The sequence below is a fragment of the Lemur catta genome, chromosome 5 (assembly GCF_020740605.2).
Source record: "Lemur catta isolate mLemCat1 chromosome 5, mLemCat1.pri, whole genome shotgun sequence".
Lineage (NCBI taxonomy): Eukaryota > Metazoa > Chordata > Mammalia > Primates > Lemuridae > Lemur > Lemur catta.
In genome coordinates this window covers 85,188,973-85,216,035 of record NC_059132.1, presented here as the reverse complement: position 1 = coordinate 85,216,035, position 27,063 = coordinate 85,188,973, and positions in this window count along the sequence as shown.

Sequence of the window (27,063 nt, the reverse complement as noted above, 5' to 3'; positions counted from 1 at the left end):
AAGAGACAAAGCCAATTATTTTAGCAGCTTGTTCCTGCAGGCAGGGACTCTATTGCCAGGATCACTGCCTGGGATCTGGATCGGAGGCTCCCAAATTGAATTGTTATGCCAAAAAAGCAGCTTTTCGAGAGCTGGAGACACGAAAAGACAGCTTGGGAATAAGGCAAGCAGGTTTATCTCAAGCACTGACTGGGAAATTTAAGACTGTAGACCCAGGCTCCAAGTAAAGGGTTTATTCTACAGAAGGCGTGGATACTAACAACTCTCAACTCAGAAATGTGAAATGGCATCTGTGAGAATGGACTGTCTCCAACAGAAATTGTTTCCCTCCCTCTGCTTCTCCGTCCTCTCTCCTTTTCTTATATTCTTTTGAAAAGAGTGAATCAGACAGACCAGGATTGGAATACTGTCTCCACCATTTGTGATTAATTGTGGCCTTGGACAAATGATGTAATCTACACACTTCAGTTCCTTCTTCTTAGTGCAGGTAATAAAACATGTTTGCAAGAGTAGTGTGAGGGATACTTGAGGAAAGGTCTCTCTAGTGAGACCCTCTGAACTTGGCCTATTGTAATTTATGTTTACATAGTAAGTAATCCATCGGAACTGAGATTTTACATATAAGCTTTCTTTGGTATGCTGTGGTCGGTGTCCTCCAAGCAACGCTGGTGTCAGTTTGCTGGACAACTCCAAGGAAGAGGTTCTCTGCAAACTCCCTGAGCCAGTGGAAGTTGGCTTCATACTAGGAGGGCCTCTGAAAATTTCAGTTCTTTGCTGGGATATTGCTAAAGCCTTAAAGGGTTCATACCTTTGTAAAGATCTCAGACCATAGAATAAAAAGACTCAAGTGATTTAAACTTTTCAGTTGCAGCATCCATGCCCTTTTCAAGATCTACCTCTTGCCACTTGGACACTCCTGTCTTTATCGTTTCATGCCGGTGTTCTCGATCTCTTCTGTGTACCTGCAGGGCTTTACCGGCCATGTTAGTATTGGCCTCTACATTGTGAGAACCAGGTAACACGATGGGGTGAGAGGTACAAGCTAGTTACCTTGAGTCTAATCTCCCATCAGCTTTGTGCTGTGACTTCAGACTATCTGCTTCTTGTCTCTGGAAGGAAGGTTAAAAATAAACCAACCTACCATTATATCGAGAACCCATTATGTGGCCAGATACTATGCAAAGCATTCACATGTGTTATTTTGTGTCACTTTATGGCACCCCTATGAGATATGTGTCAGTATTATGCTCTTGAGGAACCTGAGGCCCATACAGAGATTTTATAGCTTATAAATGGAAGTGCCCAATTTGCATGCAGGTGTATTTGATTTACACTCAGGTGATCACCCCGGAGCATTATGCTTGGATTTTACTTTGCCTCCAATACTTGATCTTCCATGCTCTTTTCTGTCTGCTTTCTGTCAGTGTAAGTATATACTGACCCTCTATTTTAATCCTCTTTCACATTCTTTGGGCATACTACAATTGGATTGTTTACCACGTTTTGTCCTCTAATAGCTGTCTGCCCTTCAAGACTGGCTTTAGCTTTCTGCTAAAGTCCATCATACTGCCATCAAATCTGCTGTGCACTGGCAGCCCTCCTCCTCCAGCTGCCCATGCTCTAAGGCATGCTAGATTTGCAACTTGGAACCTGGAAATCCTTTCTCTAAGATCCAACACTAAATGTCTTTTTGGTAGCATACCTGTCTATGTAGTTTTGGTTAATGTGAATTTTTAGAAGCTACCTCAAACTAGCATTTGCCACAGGTTCAAAATCAGAGCGAAATAATGTCAAGTTTAATTAAAAGCAAGATGCTCTAAAACTCATTTAAAAAATTTGAATTTAGCTTTCTGATAGAACATGGGTTGGTTCCCATACACATTTTTATTACAGGAAATATTTTCTGTATTTTTGGCTGTAGAAATTTATATTAACTTTATGCTTTAGTCTTATAAAGTGATCAACAGCAGGAACATGAAGGGAGGTAGAAGGAGAGTAAGTGGCATTAGAAAACGGGGGCCTTATCAGTGTAAACATTGAAGCTACCAACATTTTTTGGAAGCTGCCTGAAAATCTGAATAGAAAAGACTCAGAGCATATTATAAAAGTTCTGTTCCTTTCCTAAAGTCAACTACTAATTTTTCAAAAACATAGAAAGCAGATTGTACCATTACACTTTACATTGAAGAGGAATAAAACAAAATGTTTTCAAAAATGCCATAAAAATAACTTAAAATAAGATACTGAATAGAATTTAAACAAGAATAAAATTTAGACAAAATATAATTTGAATAGAAAAAAGAGAAAGAGATCTGCTCATAAGGGCAACTGTTGGTTTAAAATTGTTAGAACTAAGTATTGGTCTGTTGCTTTACAGTTTACAAGTGGAGATTGAAGTGTTTTTTATTTAATGGAAATATTTTTTTCTAAATATCAATTGCTTTATGGCTATGGACTGTCAGATAGAGCCTGTTAATGAAATCCAGTTAGTTCAAAGGTATTTCTAAAAAGCACAAACACTAACAGAAAAATACACATTTGTCCTTTTATGCAATTGGCAGAAAGCAACAAGAATGGTGCTCAGATGTTAGTGTTTTGACTTGCATCCAGCTTTTGTTTAGGTTCATTGCATTTTTCCAACATTGTTGAACTTCCAATGTCATAACCTCTGGTAGAGTGGCAGTTGCCTCTTATTGAAACCTTTCTCAGCATGCATGCTATAAATTGTTGGTCTATAATGAAGGTGTTCTAGAAAGATACTGGCTGTCTACCATCTGCCCAGGTGACCATTTGAGTGGGGAGGGACAGGGGACAGGACAGCAGGAAAAAACGGCATCACTGGCTTGCAGTTGTGGCTGCAAATGAACTGAAAGTGGCTACCGAGGCCTTTCTGAGACAAGTTTTCCAAAACCCTATTATTTCCCACCAGTTCTGCTGCAATCTCTAGATGTTATACTTGAAGCTCTGACTCGGGCGGCACAAAGGCAATACATGTAACCTAAACATTTGTACCCCATAGTATGCTGAAATTAAAAAAAAAAAAATTAAAAAATAAATAAATGAGAAATGGTATAAAAAAATAAAGGATAGTTTTCAAGAAGAGGATAAAACTACCACTATAGATAAAACTGCAGAGTCCACAGAGAAAACAGTTACCATCAATACTGCATAAATGCATATATGTTTACTCCGTAGCTTAGTTCAATGTTTTAATACATATTGGTACTTATACAATAACTTTAGAAGTAGCCCAGACCTCTGCTTTTGGGCAAAAGGTGAAGATTTTTGCTGGGAAAATAACATATTTTTTTATGTGTGTTGTATTGTTCTATGTGACGCATCAGAATGTAAGTAAAATGGACATTACAATACCTGTATCTGGCAGTTAATTTTTGGCTTGGCTTGAAAGCAGAATTTTTATATTACTGATATGTCTAGGAGTGAAAAAGTACAAATATGGATTTAGAGATTACTGGAAGGGATATAGTACTATTGGCATCACTCTAAAAATTTTCAGAAGAAAAATTGTTTAGACCTTGGGATAAAATAAAGTCAATAAAATGAATTTCACCAAGAAACATGTTATTTGCATGATTTAGTAGAGAACTTTGGCCCTGGTACTAAATTTGTGTTTCCTTAAAATTTATTTGTTTATTACTTGAGGATATGAGAGGCCAAATTTCTAGCTGATATTGACAATACTTTATAGTGAAGGCAAGGGTTATTGATATTCTTCATGTAGTGGGAAAAGGCATATAATTGCAATTGTCTACCTTGAATTACTAAAATAAGAATGTCTTTAAACTAAAGGTCTTTTGGCAGCAAAGTTGTTCTTTGGCTTTTGTATGACGTAATCAGTCTATTTTTTTTTTGTAGGGGAAATTTGTTGAGGCTTCTAGTAGCACTCCAAGAATTATCTACATTTTTGTTGACTCTCAGGGATTCTATATTATGTATAAAAATGGTGAAACATCTGATCAAGACATGACTAGTATATTTGACAGTTAGCATTGTTGGCTTAATTTAGCATTTTGTGCTGTCATTAAAATAAAAATAATCTATATGGCATTTCAAATATATAGAACATGCACTAGGAACCCACTCATCTTTAATGCACCTACTGGCCTTACCATGAATTAACTGGTCTGTGACTTTTTGGCATAATAATAGCTCTGTTTTCTCTGATCTTTTTTTTCCCTGCCCACCTGCAAGTACAATTAATGTTATGCTTCCTTCCGAGGATGATTGACTGTGCACCAGCTCATCTCCCATCTCTACTGGAAGGCTATTTTTTGTTTTGTTTTTACTGGAAAGCTTTGGACGTGGAATTTGGCACTTCCGTAGCAGGGCAGGGAGACCCCTGAGCTTTTGAAAGAACGGTGAATGTCCATGAAAGATGTCCTGTTATAATGATAGAAATGGATTCTCTTTCTAGAGACCCCTCTGTAGGAGGCTTACATAGCTATTTCTTTTAACATGCTACAATTTAAAAGCAAATGTTATTCTTAAATAAATTGAAACTCAGGGGAGTGCATCTTTGCATCTGTGACCTAATGACTAACCTCTATTTGATTGAAGCAAGTAAGCCCATTTGAACAATTTGAGAGTGGCTATGCATGGAGCAGAGAAGAAATTTGTGCTTTTAATTTACATCTTGGTGGCCCCTTGAGGTCAGTACTCAGATGCCCAAATCTAAGCTCAGGATAGAAATCATCAAGTTATCCAGCATGCACATTTTCCTTGATATTTTTCTTCCTACAGAGAAAAGTCATTGAGAAATGTCCACATATCTGAGTATTGGATATTTCAGAATTTAACCTTCTTTTTTTCTTTTGTTTAATTTCAAAATATTAAGGGGTACAATTTTTTTTTACATGGCTTGAGTCAGGGCTATAAATGTGCCCATCACCCCAATAGTGTTCATTGTACCCATCAGGTAGGTTTTTACCCCTCCCGTCCTTCCCCTTCCATCCTGCTTGATTTCCAATGACCCTCTTTTAAAATAATATAACACTAGAGATGTAATGTCCAATATGGTAGGTTCTAGTCACAACTGGGCACTTAAATTTAAACTAATTACAATTAAATAAAATTTATAGTCACTCTTGGTTGCAGTAGCTACATTTCAAGAGTTCAACAGCCACTTGTAAACTAGTGGCTACTCTATGGAACAGAGGGATTGTATAGCATTTCTTTCATTGCAGAAACTTCTACTGAATGATGTTGCTGATCTAGAATAAGCCACTGTAGGCAAAAGTCAATGAAATGAGATAATCAGAAAATGTCTTCTTTCATTATTTGTGTGAGTTTCTAAGGACCTTTAGTGAAAGTCTGTCAATAGGATGCTGCTACATATTTTTGTGAGAAGGAAGCCAACATGATGGTTAATTTTATGTGACAACTTGACCGGGCCAGGAGGTACCCAGTCATTTGTCTAAACATTATTCTGGATGTTTCTGTGAGGGTGTTTCGAGATGAGATTAACATTTGAATCAGTAGACTGAGTAAAGCAGATTGTTCTCTCCCCCCAAAATGTGGGTGAGCCTCATCCAATGAATGAAGACATAAACAGAACAAAAAGCCTGAGGAAAAGGGAAATCCTCCTGCCTGCCTGTTTGAGCTAGGACTTAACTCTTTTCCAGCCTTTAGAGTTGGTCTGAAGCATCGGCTCTTCATGGGTCTCACTCAAGCTTACTGGCTTTGGGACTGGAACCTTCACCATTGGTTCTTCTGGGTCTCCAGCCTGCAGACTGCAGTTCTTAGGTCTTCTTTGCTTCCATAATCATGTGAGCCATGCCTTGTAAATAAATCTCTGTCTGGCTGTCTGTCTCTCTGTCTGTCTGCTTCTCTCTTTATATGTATATATATACACACATACACACATATGTATATTTATATCTATATTTACACACACACATCCAATTTGTTCTGTTTCTCTGAAAAACCCCAATACACCAAGAAAGGAAGGGAAAGAAGACTTTGGTAAATAATTGAAAGGTGAAATTTGTCTCTGAATTTTCTTTCTTTGTATTTTAACTTATCAAGATCCAATAAAAGAGACAAATGCTTATCTGTGAGACAGGGAAAGGCGAAAGTGGCAAAAACATTACACATAACCAGATGGAGTAAATGTGCAGGAGAGGAAGATACGAGAGCCATATAATAGATTATAAGTTTGACAAATAGCAAAATAAAATTATGAGACTGAAGATCATTATTCAAGGTGAATCTTAGGTATCTAAAAATATGATTGATTATTCTAAGATGCCCACCTGGTGGCTTAGTGATTTTGAGACTTCCATTACACTGCTTAGAATAAAAATGGATGCACTCTTGGGCCTGAGCAGTAGATCAATGATGGAAGATTTGAAGCTCCCATTTAGCCTGCACCTTATTTTATACTGCAATTTAGCAGTATACAAAAGACCGTTGAATCATCACCATGTGCAAACAAATAAGCAAACACACATTCTTTTTCATGATTGAAGAAATAAACAAGAGTGGTATTAATTATCTGGCTAAAATAAATTATAATGAATGCAAACTCATTACTGTTGAAATCAATGCATGCAGAGCAGAAGGTACATTTCCTGAAGTCGACATACTTAATTACATTTGGAGTAATAAAGAGAGTAGGCATGAAGTCCAATGTCTCTTGAGCCTAAACATTAATTTTGATCTAATTTTCTTTTCCTTGATGTTGAGAAAATGAAAAGGCAAACAAAATTAAGAGACCAATGTTAACTTCATTAGCTTTGTTAACAAGGGATTGTAAGCTGTTTATACCGTGTGTATTCCACATTGTGATCCAAGAAAAGGTCATTTGATTTTAAAGCCAGTAATATTATTACAAGAATAAAGGTAGCCATCTGGCCTTTCTTGCACTGTAAGAATACAAGAGACATATAAAATGCTAAAAGAGCCACAGTGACAAGAACAGAGGAAATACAGAATTTTGACACTGTGAAGAGTATGACACTTCAGCTTTTATCCAAAGATTTTCCTCTTTCTATAATCCCTTTCTCTTATCCAAACTATGTCCAGATTTTTATCTTTCTTTGTGCTACACTCTCACATACTTTCTGTTAGCATTGGGGTTTTATGATCTTGCTTAAACTTTAAGGTGTTTTTATGTGATTTCCCCACTAAAATGTGAGAACTCCAACTCAGATTTCTTCATGACACCAACTGAGATGTTGGGCAAAACGGTGTATTCCTGGAAAAATAATCGTTGGAGGAGTAAAGGCGAAACCACTGGTATCCATTACAATAGATGGCCCTAGCTGACATGATATTTTTCCCACTGAGGAGAAAACAGTCTGGTGAGATAAATGACCTGATAATTATGTTCCTCAGACTGCTTGGCTCTTAGAGATACAGGTTCTGATTCAGAAGAGAGAGTTTTGATTTAGAAGGACCTGCTACCACTTAGAAACTGTGGGCCTGTAGCATCTCTTTGATTCACTGCATCTGTTCAGCCTTTCCCATATAGCCTCATCCTTAGGTGAGGCTTAAATGTTAAGCCTCAGAGAGAAAATAATTTCTGTTGCTTTTTTTCAGAAGAAATATTCAACCTTTAAAAATTGTGTTATTTATGACAGCTCCCTGATGGGTAAAAATAGGACTGGGGAAAGAGGGGTACTAGTAAGTATGTCAGTATGTCATTCACTTTTTAACACTTCCAGTTGGTAAAATAATAGTGCTAAAAATTGGATGATATAACGAAATGCTGCACAGTTGGTAGTTTCCTGGGTAGTGTTATAATGAACTCTGAAGACATTTAAATGGAGGACAGTTAATATCTGTTCCAGGTGAACAACTGGAGACAAATTTTCCTCCTGGTCCCCAACCTGCAGAGACATTTGGCAATGTTTGCAGACATCTCTGAAGCCACATGAGAATGAATTGTCCACCTGATGCTCTATCAATCTGGAGTATCTTAACAGATATTTCCTAACAATAAGGACTTTATTCTACATGGCCACATAATGATCAAAATCAGGACATTAACATCAATACATTAACACTCCAATTCATGGACCCCATTCAAGTTTTGCCCATTGACCAATATGGTTTTTTGTCGCAGAAAGGTCCAGGTCAGAATTACTGTTACATTTAGTTGTCATGTCTTTTTAGTCTGCTTTAGTCTAAGACAGTTCCCATTTCTTCCTGGGTTTTATAACTTTGCCCAGTTTATTTTTTAGAGTGTCTCTCCATCTGGGTTTGTTTAATGTTTCCTCATGATTTGATTTGACTTGTGCATCTTTGGCAGGAATATCGCAGAAATTATGCTATATGCACTTTCCTGGCATCCTTTCAGGTAGGGAATGATTTTGATTTCTTCCTTCACTGATAATGTTTGCTTTCATCATTTGATGAAGGTGATGCGTCCACAGTAAAGTTACTCACTATACAGGATTTTGCGGGGAAGTACTTTAAAACTGTGAATAGCTCATCATCTGTCAAACTTTCAATTTATTCATTTAAAAGGGGAGCCCTTTTCACCCTGAACATTCTCTGAACTTTTGAGTTGACAACTGAGATGATTTTGATACTGGGATTCAGTGCCATTTTTATGCCATTCTTGCTCTTCTCCTCACCTGGTGATCCCATTCTCTAAATGTGACAGCAGCTAGTAATTATAGAAGCCATTACAGATAGGAGTATCCCGGCTCTATCCCACTAGGGTCCAGAACTTTTCATGGGAGCAGACACCATTGTCTTCAGGTTGTCACTCTTAAAGACTTATTATAAAAACAGTCTTTTGAGACACCAGCAAAGACACTAGCTATAGACAGTTAAAGAGCTACACTTCTATGTTAATCATGATTATGCAGTTAGTAAAATTATTCACTATCCTCGTTCTTCCCCTGCCTGCTCTTGGCACTGTTACTTTCTTGGAATCCAATGACTATCCTCTAAGCTGTTCCTCCTTTGGGCTTCATGCTTTGGGATTTTGCTCTGAACTTGAAAATATCTTTCATTGCCACAAGGTTCTCACTTCTGTACTCCAAACTAATAAGAACAGAAATCTGTGCAAACTTATTTAATGTCCTGTAATACTCTAACAATGTGCTTACATTTTACATGCAAATTTTCATCTTCATGGTATCTCTCTTGAGGTTCCCTATTGCAACAATAGGTTTTGACCTGAGGTCTAGGGAGGTAGGCTGGCTGGTGTGAGAGCCTCAGGACACAGTGCTACCCTGTTTCACGTAGCAGTGTGGAGCTGTCTAGGCCAGCTAGGTGTGGGGCTGGCCTTGACTTTTGTGATAATAAGGCAGGTTTGAGAACACAGGTACCATGCCAACTGAATTTAAAAAGCATCTAGGTCTAGTTTCTCCTCTGCTCACTGCTGTTTCCAATTAGATATTTCATGTGGACTGCAAGGTGGAATTCCCTTGGGATGGTGGAGGAAGTTGGATGTCATTCTATGTACTTTGGGACTCTTCCATACAGTTTTCCCCCTGAATTTCCCCTTGATCAGCCTGTCACTTGCTCTCATACAGGTCTGTGTTAAATATAGTAAGAGTACTTGTAGACAGGAAGAGAGATGTCAAAAACTATACCCTTAGCGTTAAAGATTTACTATCATTCATAGTATATGCATATATTTCTTTTACTTTTATTTAAATAAATTTGTATTTTCCAGTATGCTTTATGAAATGAGGAAAACCCATGAAAGTTATTTTGGCCTTTAGGTTTCTAACTAAAAGCAATCTCTAAGTTCACTGGAGAATTCCTATGTAAAATATATTTGTTAGAGCCAAGGGGAGGCCACACCAAAACCCGTTTTTCTTTCCCCTCTGGCAGGGTTTGTTGTGGGATTTTCCATAGTGCAACTCTTTTTCACATGGATTTTCTTGCTGATTTAAATGTCAGAACCCAGAGTGACAGAGGTAGTGGCAAAGTGACCCTGGAATAAAATATGAGATGTCTGGAGATGGAGGGCACTGCATGAGCCTGCCCAAAGCCTTCCCGCAGCCCAGCCTGAAAACACAGATTTCTCAAAACACTTAAAAGACACAAATATGTTACTTAGGAGATGGACCGGAGTAACTCATGTTTTATTACCAACTGTTAAGCAGATTAGTTTTCTTACTTTTAAGTGATGAGACTATAAATTGGTGACAGGGGCAAGGATTAGCGGGCTGGTAGAGGGGAGCAGAGCAGGAAGTTTGTCCCACAGCTGTAACCTGTGTAGGTGAAGGTAACTTTGCCAGGTGCCTGGGGGTGGGGGGGATCGAGGACCTTGAAGTCGCCAGGCACCTGTGAAGAAAGGAGGGGAAGAGAGCAGATTGGGGCACAGAAGCAAAGATTTTACAGTCTTGCTGAAAGAAGATCACTTTAAAGTGGTCGCCAAAAAAAAGGAGTGATATACTTTACAACAGCCAAAGATGTTAGCAGTTTTCAGTGAGCATAGCATAGACCTTGGAGTTGTGTTGCCTGCCGAGGGGCTTGTATGTTATCTCTGCTCTTGGCCACTCAATTTTGTTATATTTGTGTGATAATATAGCTACAATTGAATTACTTGCTATGGCTCAGGCACTGTACAAACAGATGATATATATATTCTCTCATTTAATTTATTTAACATTCCAATTGGGTAGATATTATCATCCACATATCCCCATTTTACAGATAAAGAATCTGATCTTACAGGGTGAAATAAAGTGATTAGCTCAAATTAGCATAACAGAACCTGAATTTGACTCGGGTCTGTCTGATTTCAAAGGCTATATTTTATTTCATAGAGGTAGTACTTAACAGGGCCTCCATTCTGGAGGATCCTATACTCTCACTCTAATCCTATAAGTATCATATTCTAACTGCCTGAGATGACCAGTTGCTGACAGTATCAGTTAGTCTTTACTATTTAACAAACTATCCCCAAACTGAATGGTTTTTAAAAAAAAACACATTTATTCAGTTCATGATTCTGTGGGTTGGCAATTTGAATGGGCTTGTTGAGCAGTTTTTGTAATCAGATCAGGTTCGACTATTGGGTGAACTCTCCCATGTGTCTGGGACCTCACCTTGACAGTAGGGAGAACCCCTCTCCATGTCATTGATCACCCTTCAGTAGGCTAGCCTGTGGCAGCCTGCTAGTGGCAGAAGTGCCTCAAGAGCACCAAGAGAAGCCTGGATGTGCACTTTTATGTCTCTATTTGTGTCACATTCACTAATCTCTCATTGGCCTCAGCTAGTCACATGGCCAACCCAGACCCCAAAAGCAGAGAAATAGATTCTACCTCTCTCAAGCAGAATCTACAACATCATTTTGCAAGAGCATTACATCATGAACGCATCACATTACAAAGTTGTGAATGCAGGGAGAGTAAGAATTTTTAATCATTAAAAAATCTATCAAACTTGCCTAATTCTGTTCAGCCCTTTTACAAATGTGTGGTGCTTCCCATAGAGGAGAACCAGAAAAAAATTAGAACTATGTTGTAGAAGATCATTCATCATTATGAACGTAGACTCATAATCATGAAGCCCTGTCTTGTTGGTCAAGGAGTGAAAAATGCACACAGGCTCTAAGCAAACGTAAAAAGTTGCACTGCCAAATTCATTACTCAATTTTCTTTTTAATTGGAAGGAGGATTCTAAAAAATGATTACAAGCCATGTGTGAATTTTCACAATAACTATTGTAAAGGCATCCAAAAAATAAAATACTTTTTGTTCCAACATGATCTAAAACCCAAGAAAGCTTGCTTGTTTGAGCTTCGAATTTTCCCCATGAAAATTCAAAAGTAGATAATTACATAATCTAGAAAAGCTCAGAGAAGCCAAAAATTTAAAGGAAATAACAATAAAATGTCCCTTCAGCAAGAAAAGTTAGTATTAAATGCCATGGGGAAAACAAATTACTGTGATGAAAAGAGAGAGAACCTTTATTACATGGAAATTCAAGGGACTTTCCTCAAGATTTTTCACCTCTCACATTTGTTTTACAGTTACATGGAAGAAATGTTTTTAGTGCAATGTTTCTTTTCCTTTGCAGCGTTCTTGATTGCTATTGGGTCTACCTCTCTACCCTTGAAAGCACTAAACTATTTTGTTTTGGCTAGGGAATGGAGGTCACATTCATATCATGGCCAAAAAACTTGAAACAAAAGCTTTCTCACCTCTCTGCAGGAGGGCACTTTGTTATTGGGTACCAGAACCCATTCCCTTGAGGGCAGTGAACTTCCTCACAATCAATCCTTGTCAACAGGAGACACATCATTATATGAAATAAAAATTAAAATCTATACTGGATGTAAAGAAAGTTTGAGATATAAGTGTGTTCCCGTGTATGTGTCTATGGAAAGCATAAAAAGGGATCTCCAACACTAAAACAGAACTTTTCTTGATCCCAAATGGGAAACATTACATCACAAAATTCTAAATACATATATTACTGCAGTCTCACATTCATCTTTTCTAATTATTATTATTGTAATTGTGGCAAAAGATATGGGAATAGTTTTAGGTTAAGCTCTGGCAATTATTCTTTTGGCAAACCTTGGCTTTGAGGTATAAGGCCCTTAAGTCAAATAACTTTCACAATTATGGCCTTGAGGTGATGAATAACACATTTGATATTCTCCTGAGACTTTTGTGAATCACATATTATTGGTTGCAGGTTCATTTGCTAAACACCAGTTTGTCACATCAAGTTTCCAGAGGCTACATCACCAAACTTTATTCCCCAAATGACAAATTTGCAATGTGACTAATTTCTCAGTTGAGTAGAAGTACATGTGGCTGAGCCCAGTCATACCCTTCACTCTTGCTGCTATAGCTGGGATGCTTGTCCCCCAAACCTCATGCTGAAATTTGATTTCCAATGTTGGGGGTGGGGCCTAATGGGAGGTGTTTGGGTCAGGGAGGTGGATCTTTCATGAATGGCTTGGTGCCATCTTTGAGGTAGTAAGATAGTTTTTAATCTATTATTTCCTGCAAGAGGCAGTTGTTAAAAGAGCCTGGCACCTCCCTTCTCTCTCTCACACCCCCTCACCATGTGCTCTCTGCCACGCCAGCTCCCCTTCCACCATGAGTGGAAGCAGCTGGAGGCTTTCCTCAATTGCCTACTCATCTAGCCACGAGAACTGTGACCAAAATAAACCTCTTTTCTTTATAAATTATCTGGCTTCAAGTATTCCATTATAGTAACACTAAATGGATTAAGACACTTGCTCTCATAGCTGCTTTGTTCAAGAGCTTATTAGACAATAACAGGGGGCAGTGGGGAAGAAAAGGGGACCCATGTAGCATCCTTGTGCCTCCTAAGCCTGCTCTAGCCCAATCTCATGTATATCACCTCCATTTTATGATGAAGCGTAGGCTTAACTTTATGTCTTGATGGGTTAGACAACACTCAGTTCATGATTGGCAGGGAGTTCAGGTCACATGGTAACTTAGTGGCCATTGTTGACATGATCATTTTGTGTTAGAGCCCAATCACAAGGCAAAATCTGTTTCTCAAAAGAAGAATTGTTATCTGCAGAGAATGCGGTGGTTTGCTTTAATCCCTGAAGGTCTGTGCTGTAATTTATTCATAAGAGTCTGCCAAAGGCTCTGTACAGCATCTTTACCTGCCACTAGCACTTCAAGCATCATTGAACCTGTTGAGTAATACAGCCCAAGGGATGGAACACCTTTGATGGCAGCCTGGACCTTTTGCAGACCCTTCTCTTTTTCTAGACCCATTCATAATTGGGAGCTTTCAGATCCCTTAGTAAATGGGTCAGAGTAGCATGCCCCAATGAGATATATGTAGTCTCTAAAATCTGGATTGGCCCAATAAATATTATGCCTCTTTCTCAGCGTTAGGAGGGACCAGATGTAGCAACTTCTTCACCCCAGAGGATTTCATTGAGGTGGCAGATTCCTGATATTTTTGGGATTGATTTTCCACCCTCTGGTATGCAAGTGTCTTAGTAATGTGTGTAGAGTGGTCGCTATGTCCTGCTTATCAGGTCCAATCAGCATAATTTCATCAGTGTAACGGACCAGCATGATTCCATTGGAATGGAGAGGAAATCAAGGTCCCTGCAGACTGGATTATGACTTAGTGCTGAGGGTTGATAGAGCCCTGAGATAGGACAGTGAAAGTGTATTGCTCACCATGCCAGCTGAAAACAAATTACTTCTGATGGTCTGTATTAACAGGTACAGAAAAAAATAGCATTTGCCAGATCAATAACTGCATAGCAGGTACCAGAGAATGCACTGATTTGCTCCAGCAATGAAACCGCATTTGGAACAGCAGCTGCAATTGCTTGATAATGTTTATGATAATCTACTGTCATTGTCTAAGATCCATCTGTCTTCTGCACAGGCCAAGTAAGTGAATATGGAATCTTTGCCTAGTGAACTTACATTAATCAATTCAGCCTCATTCATCTTTATATTCCTCCCACCCTGATCACACACTCTTAAGATATATTACCTTACATATTTCTGAGGCTTCTGTCAATACAAATTGGCAAAATCATGCAATTCTTTTGGGGTATAGTGCACTTCTATCTGAGTCATACTTTGAATCTCATTCTTTGAGACCTGCTGAGATGTGAGTTTAGTCATGGGTCTAGAAGCCAAGAGAGGAGGTGGAACTAGGTTATAAGGTGGATCAACAGTCTCGTGTGAGACAAATCCTTCAGGGAAGGACATTATTTCTTCAGGTAAGGGGAAACCATCTTAGGTCAGGATGGAAGGGCTGCTTCTGTTGCAAAAAAGGCTCAGCAAAATTTAGGGTTTTGAGGTTCAAAGTATGCGACTTCATTTGCGATTTGCCCATAAGTGCCCATCCCAATTTTCAGTATCCCATTCCTTCCCAATTAATGTCCTAATTTCAACAAAAGAGACTATATAACATTGAAAATTTGATTTTTGTTGTAATTTAGCCATGTATAGATTATACTTTGGGTTTGGTTTTTTGAAAATTTGACCCTAGGCTAAGATTTCTTCAGGCTGCAGGATATGGATTATAGCATATAAGATTTTAGGGCAGACATAGAAGCTTTTAGATCCTTTCAGCTCATTTTTTCCCCTCATGATCTTTAGCTCATTTAGAATTAATCAACCAATCCCATGATTCTCTTTATTTTCACTAAAATGTTCTACTGCAGCAAATAATTGGTCATATAGAGCCTGACCTATAGATGCTTCAATGCAGGTATCTGCAGGAGATAATTTTAGTAAATGTTTTGCCATTGCATTCTGTGGACTACGAGTGTTCTCTTCAACATTAGAAAAAGTGTCATTAGCATTTTGCTATAATCATATTAGATATAAATTCCAGAATGTCTGGAAAAGTTGAACCAATTCAGATAACTCATCCTCAAGAGCCTGTTTCTCTGCAATCACTGTTAGCATCATTTTTTTTTATCAGTCAGGGTTATAGCAAAGAAACAGAATATGTACATTTGACTTTACACAACTGGGGGAGCAAGTTAAGCAGTCTCTCTAACGCTTTGTTTTTTGTCTGATGATGGAATTTGAAACCTGCAGGGCAGGCCACAGAAAAAATGTCAGGAAGTGGAGATGTCCGTAAAGCAGGGAAGAGCAAGAACCAAATTGGAACCCACAAGCAGGAGCTGGAGCTCAAGAGGATGGCCTGAACCCATGTCAGTTCTTGCTGTCTTTAGCCTCGATGATGTGGGTGTCCTACAGGAAATGCTGGCCTCTTTCTTCATGGAGCCAAACACATACCAGGAGTCAGAGAAGCTGAAGGAGGATCCAGGTGAAAATACATGCAGTTGTAGGCTTGATTGCTGTCCCATGCCGATGAAGGGACAGCAAAGGTGAGGATAGATGAGCAAAGTATATGAGGAAACAGACACCCACCTTCGCTTTCTGTGATGGTTAAATTTATGTGCCAACTTGATTGCGCTAAGGGCTGCTCAGATAGCTGGGAGAACATTATGTCTGAGTGTGTCTGTGAGGGTATTTCCAGAAGAGATTAACATTTGAATCAGTAGACTGAGTAAAGGAGATCCCCCCTCACCAATGTGGGCAGGCATCATCCCATCCACTAAGGGCTGAATAGAACAAAAAGGCAGAGGAAGGATGAACGTACTCTCTCTGCTTGAAATGATGGAATATCCATCTTCTCCGGTTCTAAGACATTGAAGCTCCTGGTTCTTGGCCCCTCATGTCTATGCCAACATCTCCTGCAATCTCTCTCTACCCCCTGACTTTGGCCATGGAGTGGGAGTTGCACCATTAGGTCCCCCGATTCTCAGTCCTTTGCACTGGGACCGAACTACACCACTGGCTTTCCTGGTTCTTCCACTTGCAGATGGCAGATTCTTGTCCACCACAACTGCACGAGCCAATTTCCATAATAAATAACCTCTTTATGTCTCTATATAGACATATATATGGCTATGCACCATATAACATTTCAGTCAACCAGTGTACTCAATATACAACAGTGGTCCCATAAGATTATAATACCCTATTTTTACGGTATCTTATCTATGTTTAGATTTGTTTAGATACACAAATACTTACCATTATGTTGTAATTGCCTACAGTATTCAGCACAGTAACACTCCACACAGGTGTGTAGCCTGGGAACAAGAGGCTGTACCATATAGCCTAGGTGTGTAGTAGGCTGTACCATCTAGGTTTGTTTAAGTATACTCTATGACATTTGCACAACAACAAGATTGCCTCATGATGCATTTCTCAGAACATGTCCCCATTGCTAAGTGGCACCTAACCATATATACAGGTTCTCTAGAAAACCCTGACTAATACACCTTTCAAATAAAGAAACAAATTAATGACTGCTGCTTCACTTCTGCCTTCCAAAGGTCATGAAAAATATATGTTGTGTCTCACCCTAAGTGGAAACACAGGGAATGTACTTCTGAGTCACATAGTTGGCCTGACCAAGTTGACACATTACAAAGTCACTACACAGACTGAATAAGAAAACCATATAATCATCTCAATAAATGTCAAAGAAGTATTTGACAAAATTCAACATTCATGCATGATGAAAACCTTCAGTAAACTAGGAATAGGAGGACATGACCTCTAAGCAGATAAAGGACAGCCTGCAGAGCAAGGTGAGGTTATGTGCTCTACTTCCTATTCAAGGCCATACTGGAGGAACTAGCCAGTACAATAAAGCAAGAAAAAAAAAATAACACGCATACAGATTAACATGTATACAGAAAAGAAGAAAGAACACTGTATTCACAGAAGACATAACCTTATGTGTCTGTGTGGGGCTAATAATCATAATATTAAAAATTGGCATGGCATTAATTATTGAACCATCAGCATAGATATGGGTTTTAGCATTAAATTAGGGTCTGTGAGGCTCCCTTTTAGATGAAGGATTAACTTTTATTTGCTGGATCATCAAGAAGTAAAGAGGAGTTTCTGGGAGTAGGACTAGGCAGTGTGGGTGGCATGAAGGTACCTACATTCTTGAAACAGTGGCTATTTAACAATAAGAATAATCCAACTGATATGAACCAGCTGCCTATCAGCCTGGAGTCTATGATTGCTTTGGGTGATTCTCTCATTTACCCTTTTTTCCTTCTCTGTTCACAGAACCAAACTAGTGCGCAGATATCTTAAATAGGTGAACAAAGTTCATCAGATAAGTGGAAGATAAAATGAAAATTTCCATGGAAAAATTTTTGGTCTTAACTGGGAGATAAAACCTACACATAGGAATCTAGTGGAGTACTCACATCAGGATGGTCGTGCAATATGAGCTTTCTCTGGAAGTGTGGAGAGAATCTAAGCAATCAAGTGCTTGGATGTGGTGAGTTTGGTTGTGGGCATCTCAAGGAAGTGATTTTGTGCTGGGCCTCCAAATAAGAATGCTTTAAGCAAGAAAGAAGATGTGACCAAAATCATGTATCTCAAGAAATCTCTGACAGTGGTGTAGGATGAATTAAAGTGGAATGAGACCAGTGTTAAACAATTATTTCTAACAAATTAGGATGAAAATGGTTCTAACAATAGAAAACAGTGCCAGGATCTGGAATTTACCTATTCCTGATTCTGGAAAGGGTACACCAGATCACTTTCCCTATATTCAATCCCTGCAACCACTTAGAGTTGAAGTCTCTCTTCCACCTGGTATCCCCAGGTGCATCTTTGGAGCATCTATGGAGGTAGAAAAGTGACAGGGATGTCAGCACAGCCTTGGGCAAAACCATGAAAGAGGCAGGACAATTCAGCTCCTTTATGTTTCACATGAGAGTTCCTGCCCTTGTTTTGGGGATATCATTCTGTCCTCTTTTCTTTAATGTATGATATGAGAGCAAAGAAATATTCTTTGATATCTAAGATATAGCAGGTTCTTGAATAATGTTTCATTCAATGTTGTTTCATTATAATATTGATAAGGAAAAAAAAGATTGATTCCTGGCTGGGGCCACTTTGTGTGTGGAGTTTGCACGTTTTCCCTGTGTCTAGGTGGGTTTTCTCCAGGTACTCTGATTACCTCCCACATCCCAAAGCTGTTCACGTTAGGTGAATTGGCGTGTTTAAATTGTCCCCATCTGAGTGTGTGTCTATGTGAGTGTGACTGCACCCTACCATGGAAAAGCATCCTGTCCAGGCTGGTTCCAGCCTTGTGCCCTGAGCTTCTGGGATAGGCCCCTACCACCCATGACCCTAAACTGAAATCACTGGGTAAATAACTATTTGTTTTTATTAATCTTTCTTAAATGTATGTATGGCTCACATTTATTTTATTGTTTAATATTACAAGTATTTTGGTCTTTATTTAGAATTGCAGTGATGTTTTCATGACCAGAAATATGCCACAGGAACTCAATTCTTGTTCATATCAGTTAGCCTATGGTAAAGTTGGTTTATTTTACCATGTTTTACTTAAATTTGTGCTTTCCAAGAACCTACAAACGATGTTAAGTTAGGACTATTTTTATCTTAATGCCTCTCAGAGGATGAGAAAAAAGGCTTTCATGGGTGTTTTCCTTAAATGTGTAGATATGGGCAAATTCAGTCTTGTCTTAGGATTTCCAAAAGTGGCTTTCAAAATGTTTCATATTCGTAACAATGGTATTGGGTGCAAATACAAAATGCAGATGCTTGGAGCCAATCTCTCACTTACTGATTTTTAAACTAGCTATCTGGGTGATTCTTGTGCACATTAAAATTTGAAAACTACTGTTTAGCTCAAACCATTAGTTCCACCTGGAATGCCCATTTCTTCTGCATCTGCATGAAATTCTTGCCTATTCAAAAATGTTTATAGCTTTTATGACTGAAAAAGTGAACACAAATTGTATAATGTCAGATATATGTCAACACATCAATAGTATTATTCATTATATTTTATGCATATTCCACAGTTAATTCTATACATGTGCATATGTGTATATAATTTTTTGATTGCCGATAACTAACATTTTTGATGTGCCAGGAACTGCACTGGGCTCTTTGCATACAGGAACTAATTTAATCTTCAAAACAGGCATTTAGGGAATTTGTCAACCTTCTTGGCCAGCACTCGAACCCTCTGTGTTTGGAAAATATATTTTCTGTGGCAGAGTCTGCCCCCCACAGCTGAGGTTGAAAATGTCAGACACTAGCTCTCCCAGCCTTCTTTGCTACTATGGTCCAGCAGACTCATTTCACTAATCAGATACACCTGCCCCAGAGTTTGACTCAGAAGCTTGTGATATGAAAGAGAAGAGGCCTTTCAAATCCATTACAGTGATGGTCTTGGGTATATATCCAGAATGCTGGATAAAAGCAACTCACCTAGTTTTTAGGTAGTCTTAAATCTTAAGCAAATCAACGATGGTAACTATATTACATGGGGCAAACTTCAACTATGTTGAAGAAAAAGCTATTTTCAAAACTACAGTAGAACTTATTTGCATAGAATAGTCTAATGATAGAAAGGACTTAGTTTAGTAGACCTTCCAACAACAGAAAAATAGTTGATATAAGTTCTAAATTATTCTACGCACTCGAAATCAATGCAATTTCATTTCTTAATAAAATTCTCAGAATCCGACTTCTCCCTATTTCTTATTGTTCTCCTCTAAGCAGTCTGGATCATTGAGGCTATGTTGGATTACAAAAGACTTTTCCTGAAGCACAGGGTGTCATTGGTGGTGCCATTCTGTGGCATTTTAGGTAGGTTAATGTTTTTTTTATATAGCCTAGTATTCAGGTTTGTAGGCACAAGGTGGGTAGTGCAGCCGAAGACCAATAAGGCATTGGAGAGAGTAAAAATGCATTCAAGCTCAGTAGATTTTCCATTGTAACTGATTATTTGAAAAAAGTGAGAAAGAATGAGAGTAAAAAGAAAAGAGTGATACATAAGACTCTTATGATTAATGTGATTCATCTCTTTTTATATTCATTAAAAAGCAACTGTGCATTGAGTGTAAACCCATATCCTCTGAATTATAAATTGCACAGCAAAAAGTCCCTACCCACACACAATTGGCAGTAGACACATGTAGATTTCTTTTCATAGATAAAATCGTCTTGAGTGTCTGAAGCTTGGAAGACGGGCTCAGCGTTTTAGCTGACTGCAGTAAGGTGGGGCCTCATAGCAGTCATAAATCAAATGAGCCTAGTATAGGGTTGCTGAGGAATCCTCCTGCCAGTCATGAGATACGAAAGAAATGCAGAATAGACCCACTGAGGCTGCTAGGTCTCCATAAGAGCAGACCAAATACTGGGGTCAAAAGCAGTTAAGGAAGTGAGGGATTTTAAAAGAAATCATATAATTTATATATCTCATTGGTTAGACCCTTTCAGAGTGGGATGTTACCATCTGTCCCTTTTGATGGAAGACACGTGAAGGTCAATGAGGGTAAAGGCCATGGAACCAATTAGTCTTGTTGCTTATACCTGAGTCTGGAGTCATTAAGGTCAGAGATGGTGCCCTTAGATGGCCCTGGGACTTCTAACCCGCTCTGTTTTCCATGGTTCTGTTCTTTGTCACCTTCCCTGATTCTGATCTTTCTTCCTGGGGACTTCTTACCAACTTGGGTTGCTACAACTAATATAAATTATCTGTGTGTACACACACACACATACACACACACACACACACGCATATATATTTCTAGATCTCTTTCTTATGCTTTCTTATATCCAAATATATGCTTCTGTACATCCAAATACCTCTTGCACATTTCCATTTGAGTGCTGCACAGAATACAAAATACTTATGAAATTGAACTCATTATGTTTTCCACCAAACCCACTCCAGAAAATATTTCCTCTATTAATAGGACCACCACAAACCAGACATTCAAGGCAGAAACCTGTAAATCACCCCTGAATCATTCCTCAAGCTTTCTTCCTGCCTCACCTTCAATCATATGCAACCAAGTGCTATGTCCTATTAGTTATACATCTTGACTCCAGTATCTAGGTCTTCATCTCCATTGTAATTGCCATTGTCTTCCTTTGAGATTTTAATTATTTCTTACTTGAAACACTGCAAAATTCTTTTCAATAGTGTCTTGGCTACCAAGCTTACCCTTCCTGTCTATTACTACCCAAGTGATCTTCTTATAATTTAAATCTGATTAGATCAAATTCTTCTGCTTTTGGTTTTTCATTGCCTCCCATGACCTTCAGGATAAAAATCCAAGTCTTTTTCATACCTCAGTCTTGGCTTTGCCTATCTGTCCTGCCCCATTTCTTGCTGTTCCCCAGTTTATATGATGTTATAGCTTTGCTAAACTATGTACAGATAGTGTTCTCAAAGTTACATCATCTTAAACTTCGGTGTCTTTTGCATGCATTTCTCTATCAGCCCACAATGCCCTGCCTGAGCTTCTTCACCTGGCTAAATCTTTTTCCTAATTATTTGAATAAAAATTCAAATTAAATATCTCTTCTGAAAGCTTCCCTGACCCACCTACTCTTGGATAAAAGTTATTTTCATATGCTTCCCAGTACCCTCATTCCTACACATAACACAGCACTCACCATACTTTTTTCCAAGTATTTATTTATCTTCTTCATTACACTGACATCTTCTTCTTTATGATATTACTGATAATAGAAACAGTGACTGCTATATTGCAGTTATTGAAGACATATTTATTGCATCAATGAATAGATAAATGAGTGAAATACGTTATAAAAATAAAAAACTGGGTCAAAATTTAATGGATACATAATTTTTAATAATTTCTTAAAAACAGAGCCTGGTTATGGAATGTTTTTGCTATATGGTGAAGTAGAATGCTCAACTGTGAGGATAAAACTCAGGATTATCATTCCTTATGGAGACTGGGATTGTTTTTCTTTATCATGGTTTCTCTTAACGAAGACAGGTTTATCCTTCAAGATGGCATATATATGTGTCATGATGCCAAGGCAAGTCATCCCGTGGGGTTAAGTTTTGGAAAGTCCTAAAGAACAGAAACCACAAAAGTATTATGTTGTCATGAAATTTCTCTTTCTCTTTCATCTTCCTGGCCCTGGATAAAGGAAAGTTTTGTTGCTCAGTTGTCGTTGTTGTTTTTAAGTTTGGATCTTGGAATGTAGTCAAGTTAAAATATTTTATTGATTGCAAAATTCTGCTCTCAATAGTTGAAGACTTAGTAAGACACACATATTTTTAGACACTGGGACAATCACTTTTGTGGATGTTTGATTATTGTGAAAACTTCTTACCCTGGCATAATGTTTCAAAGTAAACTCTGTTATATTTTATAGTGAATCATTTTCTGTTTATGTATCAGTTATGAACACAATATAGTTCCAATTAGTTCCAGATATGAAGTAGGAACATTAGTAAAACATGAGGAATCTTATTGCAACAAAGAAGGTTAATACTCACTCTCCTTAATTCTGTTTACTCTGTGTTTATTTTTAAAAATTTTTTTAGTTTGGGTGTAAACTTAGATTGTTTTTTGAGACCTATTGTCTTTTCCAATTAAACATTTAATGTTATAAATTTTTCTCAAAGGACTGTTTAGCTGTATTCTACACATCTTAATATATTTTGTTTTCATTTTAGTTCACTTAAAAATATTTTCTAATTCCTTTGAGGCTTCTGCTTGTATTCATGAGTCATTTAGAAGTGTGATTTTAAATTTCCAAATATATGGGGGATTTTCTAAATATCTTTTCATATTACTGCCTCCATTCTGGGATCGCAACAAGAAATTCATAGCTTTTCCTAATATTTTTGCAAACCCTACCATTACGTTTAATCCCAACATAAAAAACTTCCATGGCTACTTTTTGGACATAAAATAAATTCAAATCTTTTCTGACAATTTCTATCCAATTTTATCTCTCACCATCCCAAACATTAAAGTTTTTCTGCAGCTAGGCCTGTGCCTCCCGCTGCTTTGAATACACTATTATACTCATTCCAGAAATCCCAGCCTTTGTTCACATGGATTATTTGTCCTCTTTTTTTTACATGTAGCTAAATCTGTTCCTTCTTGATCTTCCTTCTCTCTGGGCAATTTTATCAGTTGTAACTGTAGATCAACTTACACTGGAATTAATTTGTTGGGTTTTTTTGTTTTTATTTTTTGTTTTAATTTTTCTACTTAGGGGGATGGTATTGTGTATTTTGCATTTCTTGTTATCATAGTACTCAGCACAGCATATTCACCCTGAATCCGAAGTGGAGAACTGGACTTAGCTCTGGTGTGTCCTTCGGGGCTGCCTGGAAGCACTCAGAGGGCCCAGAAAGGGAAGAGGATTAGGAAACACAGGTCCTTTGGAGTTTAAGGTTTGATTAATCCCCAAAATAAAGTTCTGTGAAACCTGGGAAAAGTGATGGGTGGAGATTCCAAGAGACACTGTCTCAGTCTTCATGAGTACTAGGTAAGAGCTGCCTTAAATTCTTTTCAGAAGTCAATGGAAATAAATAATAATGTGATAAATAAATGAAGGAAGGAAAGTAAAAGAAGACGAGAAGGAAGCGAGCAAGGGAAGAAGATCCTGCTTGGAGGGTTGGCTGAGGAAGTCTCAGGAGTCCTGTGGGAATTGTCTCTTTTCCTAGGATTCCCATAGACAGGCCGGTGGTCTATACCGAATTCAACTTTGTATCTGGCAAAGCGCTCTAGTTAAGTAGATATTGCCCCTGCTTATACTGAAAATTCCATATAAGCCCCGTGAGAAGATGAATTAATTGTGATATTAATTTATATCCTGCCCTAAATTATTTAAGGTATCTTTAAAAGATGCGTTAAATATAACAAGTTAACAAATTGGAATCAATTAGAAAAACATGTTAAGAAAAAAAAAAGGAGTTAGGGACCTCTCTGGAAGCTCTTGAAGAGGTCTTCTGTCTCTCACACTGAGGCTTTAGTTGTTTGTGAACAGCCCTTGCTGCTGCTTACCCCTCTGCAGGGCATCAGTACAACGCAGCAGTCACTGGCAATAGCCACACAGTTTTTGTGAGCCTTTCTGCTTTATACCTTTCAAATGACTAAAAAGTTATGCCTGCAAGGCCATTTCCCTTCAATAGCATATTTACCCAGGTTACAGCCAATGAGGCCTTTAGCAATTGGGCTGTCACCCTATATGAGACACTACCAATGGCCTAAATGTGAGTCAGGTTGGGGTCTTCCTTGCCATGCCAGTCCTCAAAACCCATTTTACCACCTATTTTCTTGGATCACGCCGAATGCCAGCTGTATCAGTTTCATCCTCTTAGAAGCAAACACCTGAGATGAGACTCACCCTGCAGGAAATTGACTGGGGAGACGCCTATGAAGGATAAAGGGGAGGGAGCAGGCCTGGGCAGGGAGATTCTCCAGCCTGCAACCCAGGTCTGATGCCTGTGGACAGAGAGGGGGCAGAAAGGAAGGTTGGGGAGGAAGAGTCTCAGATGGTGGCACTGTTTTAAGAAGGTTCTGTTCAAGTTGAAGATGAGGCTGGCCCCTGCCGCCAAAGCTGACCACGAGAGAACTCCTCATCTCACAGAAATGGACTAGTACGGGTACTCCCACCATGAAGCTTGGGGGAGCATGGCTTCAGCCGTGACGCTGTGGTGGATCCAGAAGAGTGTGTTTCCAACGCCCCCACAGGTGGTGGGGTCTGGCTCATGGGGTATGTCATCTCTAGACTACACTCTTTATGTGTCTGAATCTGGTGACAGTTCAATCGTCAGGATAATTAAAGTTTGTGTGGTGTTTTATTTTTCTACAAACAGGTCAATATTACCTTTTGTAATCTGCTTAATATATGTCATTAAATGTTAATGACAGGTGTACCTATTTATTGCCAACAGATTATCTGGGACAAGACATGAGTTTTAGAGTTTAATATACACACATAAAATTTATATTTATATATAATTTTATTAACATATAATATACTCATACATATTTTTAATGAAACAAAGAAAATGATAAATTTTTATTAGATGCTATTAAATTTATAAAGTAATTTTTTGTTTGACTCCATAAGGAATCATAATCAGGTTTCTGTGACATGAATCAGTAGCCTGCTTTTTCTGCCTGTGAAGTTCCATAGTTTTGTTATAATTGCATTGACTATAATTCTAAATAAATTGACTGATTAATTAAAAGTGTATGAGAGAAATATTCATGATATAACTCCCCAAATATTCACATGATATTTCTATGTTCTGCTTTTAGAATCAGTATTTTTTCTATAAGTAGAAAATTGCTATGACTTAAGATTTTTGTGCCACAAAATGAAAACTTCCATTGGATATTTGAGATTAACAAAGAGGTTGCTCATATGTCAGTTTTCATTTTATTCTTTGGTCCATAAGAAATTAGAAGAAGGGCATGTAGGGGATTTCAAGGATAGAATTAAGTAAAATAATAATAACTTCTCTAAAGCTGTGAATGGAAAGAGAAAGCATTATGTAACCTAAAAATAACAGGTCATTTTAATTTTAAGCACAACTTTGAAGCTTGGAGAAGTTAAAGGTGGGAAATGAAAGAATAGCTTCCCCCTTCCATTATTTGACATATGGTAAGAAATGAATTCTAGGGAATTAAAAATAAATGCAAGGTTATCATAAACTATGGAAATAAGAAAGGTGAAATTAAAACTGAAGCTCTAGGTTGTAACTGAATAATAAAAATGGGAAGGCAGAGCCCTGCTTGAAAGTTGATGCTATTCCCCTACTCACAACTGCTGAAATAGAGAATTAGAAACAGAATTAGAAGGTAGCATAAACAGAATGGAAGATGTCCCCTGGGGAAACTGGTCTGATATGAGAATCAAGCAATCTAAAGGTGATTATTCAAATTGCTGTCAAAGTCATCTGAAGCAATAATTATATGTCAAAAGCATGAGCTCTGTTTTGCAAAGAAACCAAAGAAGTCAATTGGTAGGATAAGAGCACTGGCTTTCTTTCCTGGTAATAGTGGTGGGAGAAAGCAAGTTAAACCCACATTCTCACCTGCCTTCAATTTGTGCGAGAGCACTATATAGTCAGAGAGAGCATTGAGGCTCTGCGATGGAACTTTATTATTTTATGGGAAAAGGACCAGCCCATAGATGGAGGCTACCTTCTTTGATGATGTACCAGTTTATAAATCCTCAGGGGAAAGACCATGTATGTTTATGTTTTTCTCACCCTCCCTAGTCTGACTTCTGGCTCAGTACTGTGTGTAGAGAAAATGATTGTGTAATATCTGCTAAATAAATATGCAAAAAAGTTGGGAAAATCATAAAGAAAGATCTAATCAAATCTTCTTGTTTGGCAGATGCAGAACATGAGTGGTTTGTCCTGGAGTAATTTGCCCAATATCACATGGTAAGTCCTAGAAGCATTAGTGAAGAATATACTTCATTTCTAAAAGGAAAGAAGGTAGTAATTATTTTGGTTGAAATAAAAGGGAGACTTTTCATTGTCGTGCGGCGTACTTACTAAATATTCCAGTACCTATAGGACCTTTTATAAGCAAATAAAGTAGGTATTAGCATGAAGGTGCTTATATGTGAAACAAAGTAAAGCTTCCACCACATTTTAGTATTAATTACCAGTATTTCTTGAAGAATTTCTTACCAAAGGGAATTATCAGAGAATGAATGATGAGAAATACAAAGATGTATTTTATTTAAAAATTATTTGTTGGAAATAAAT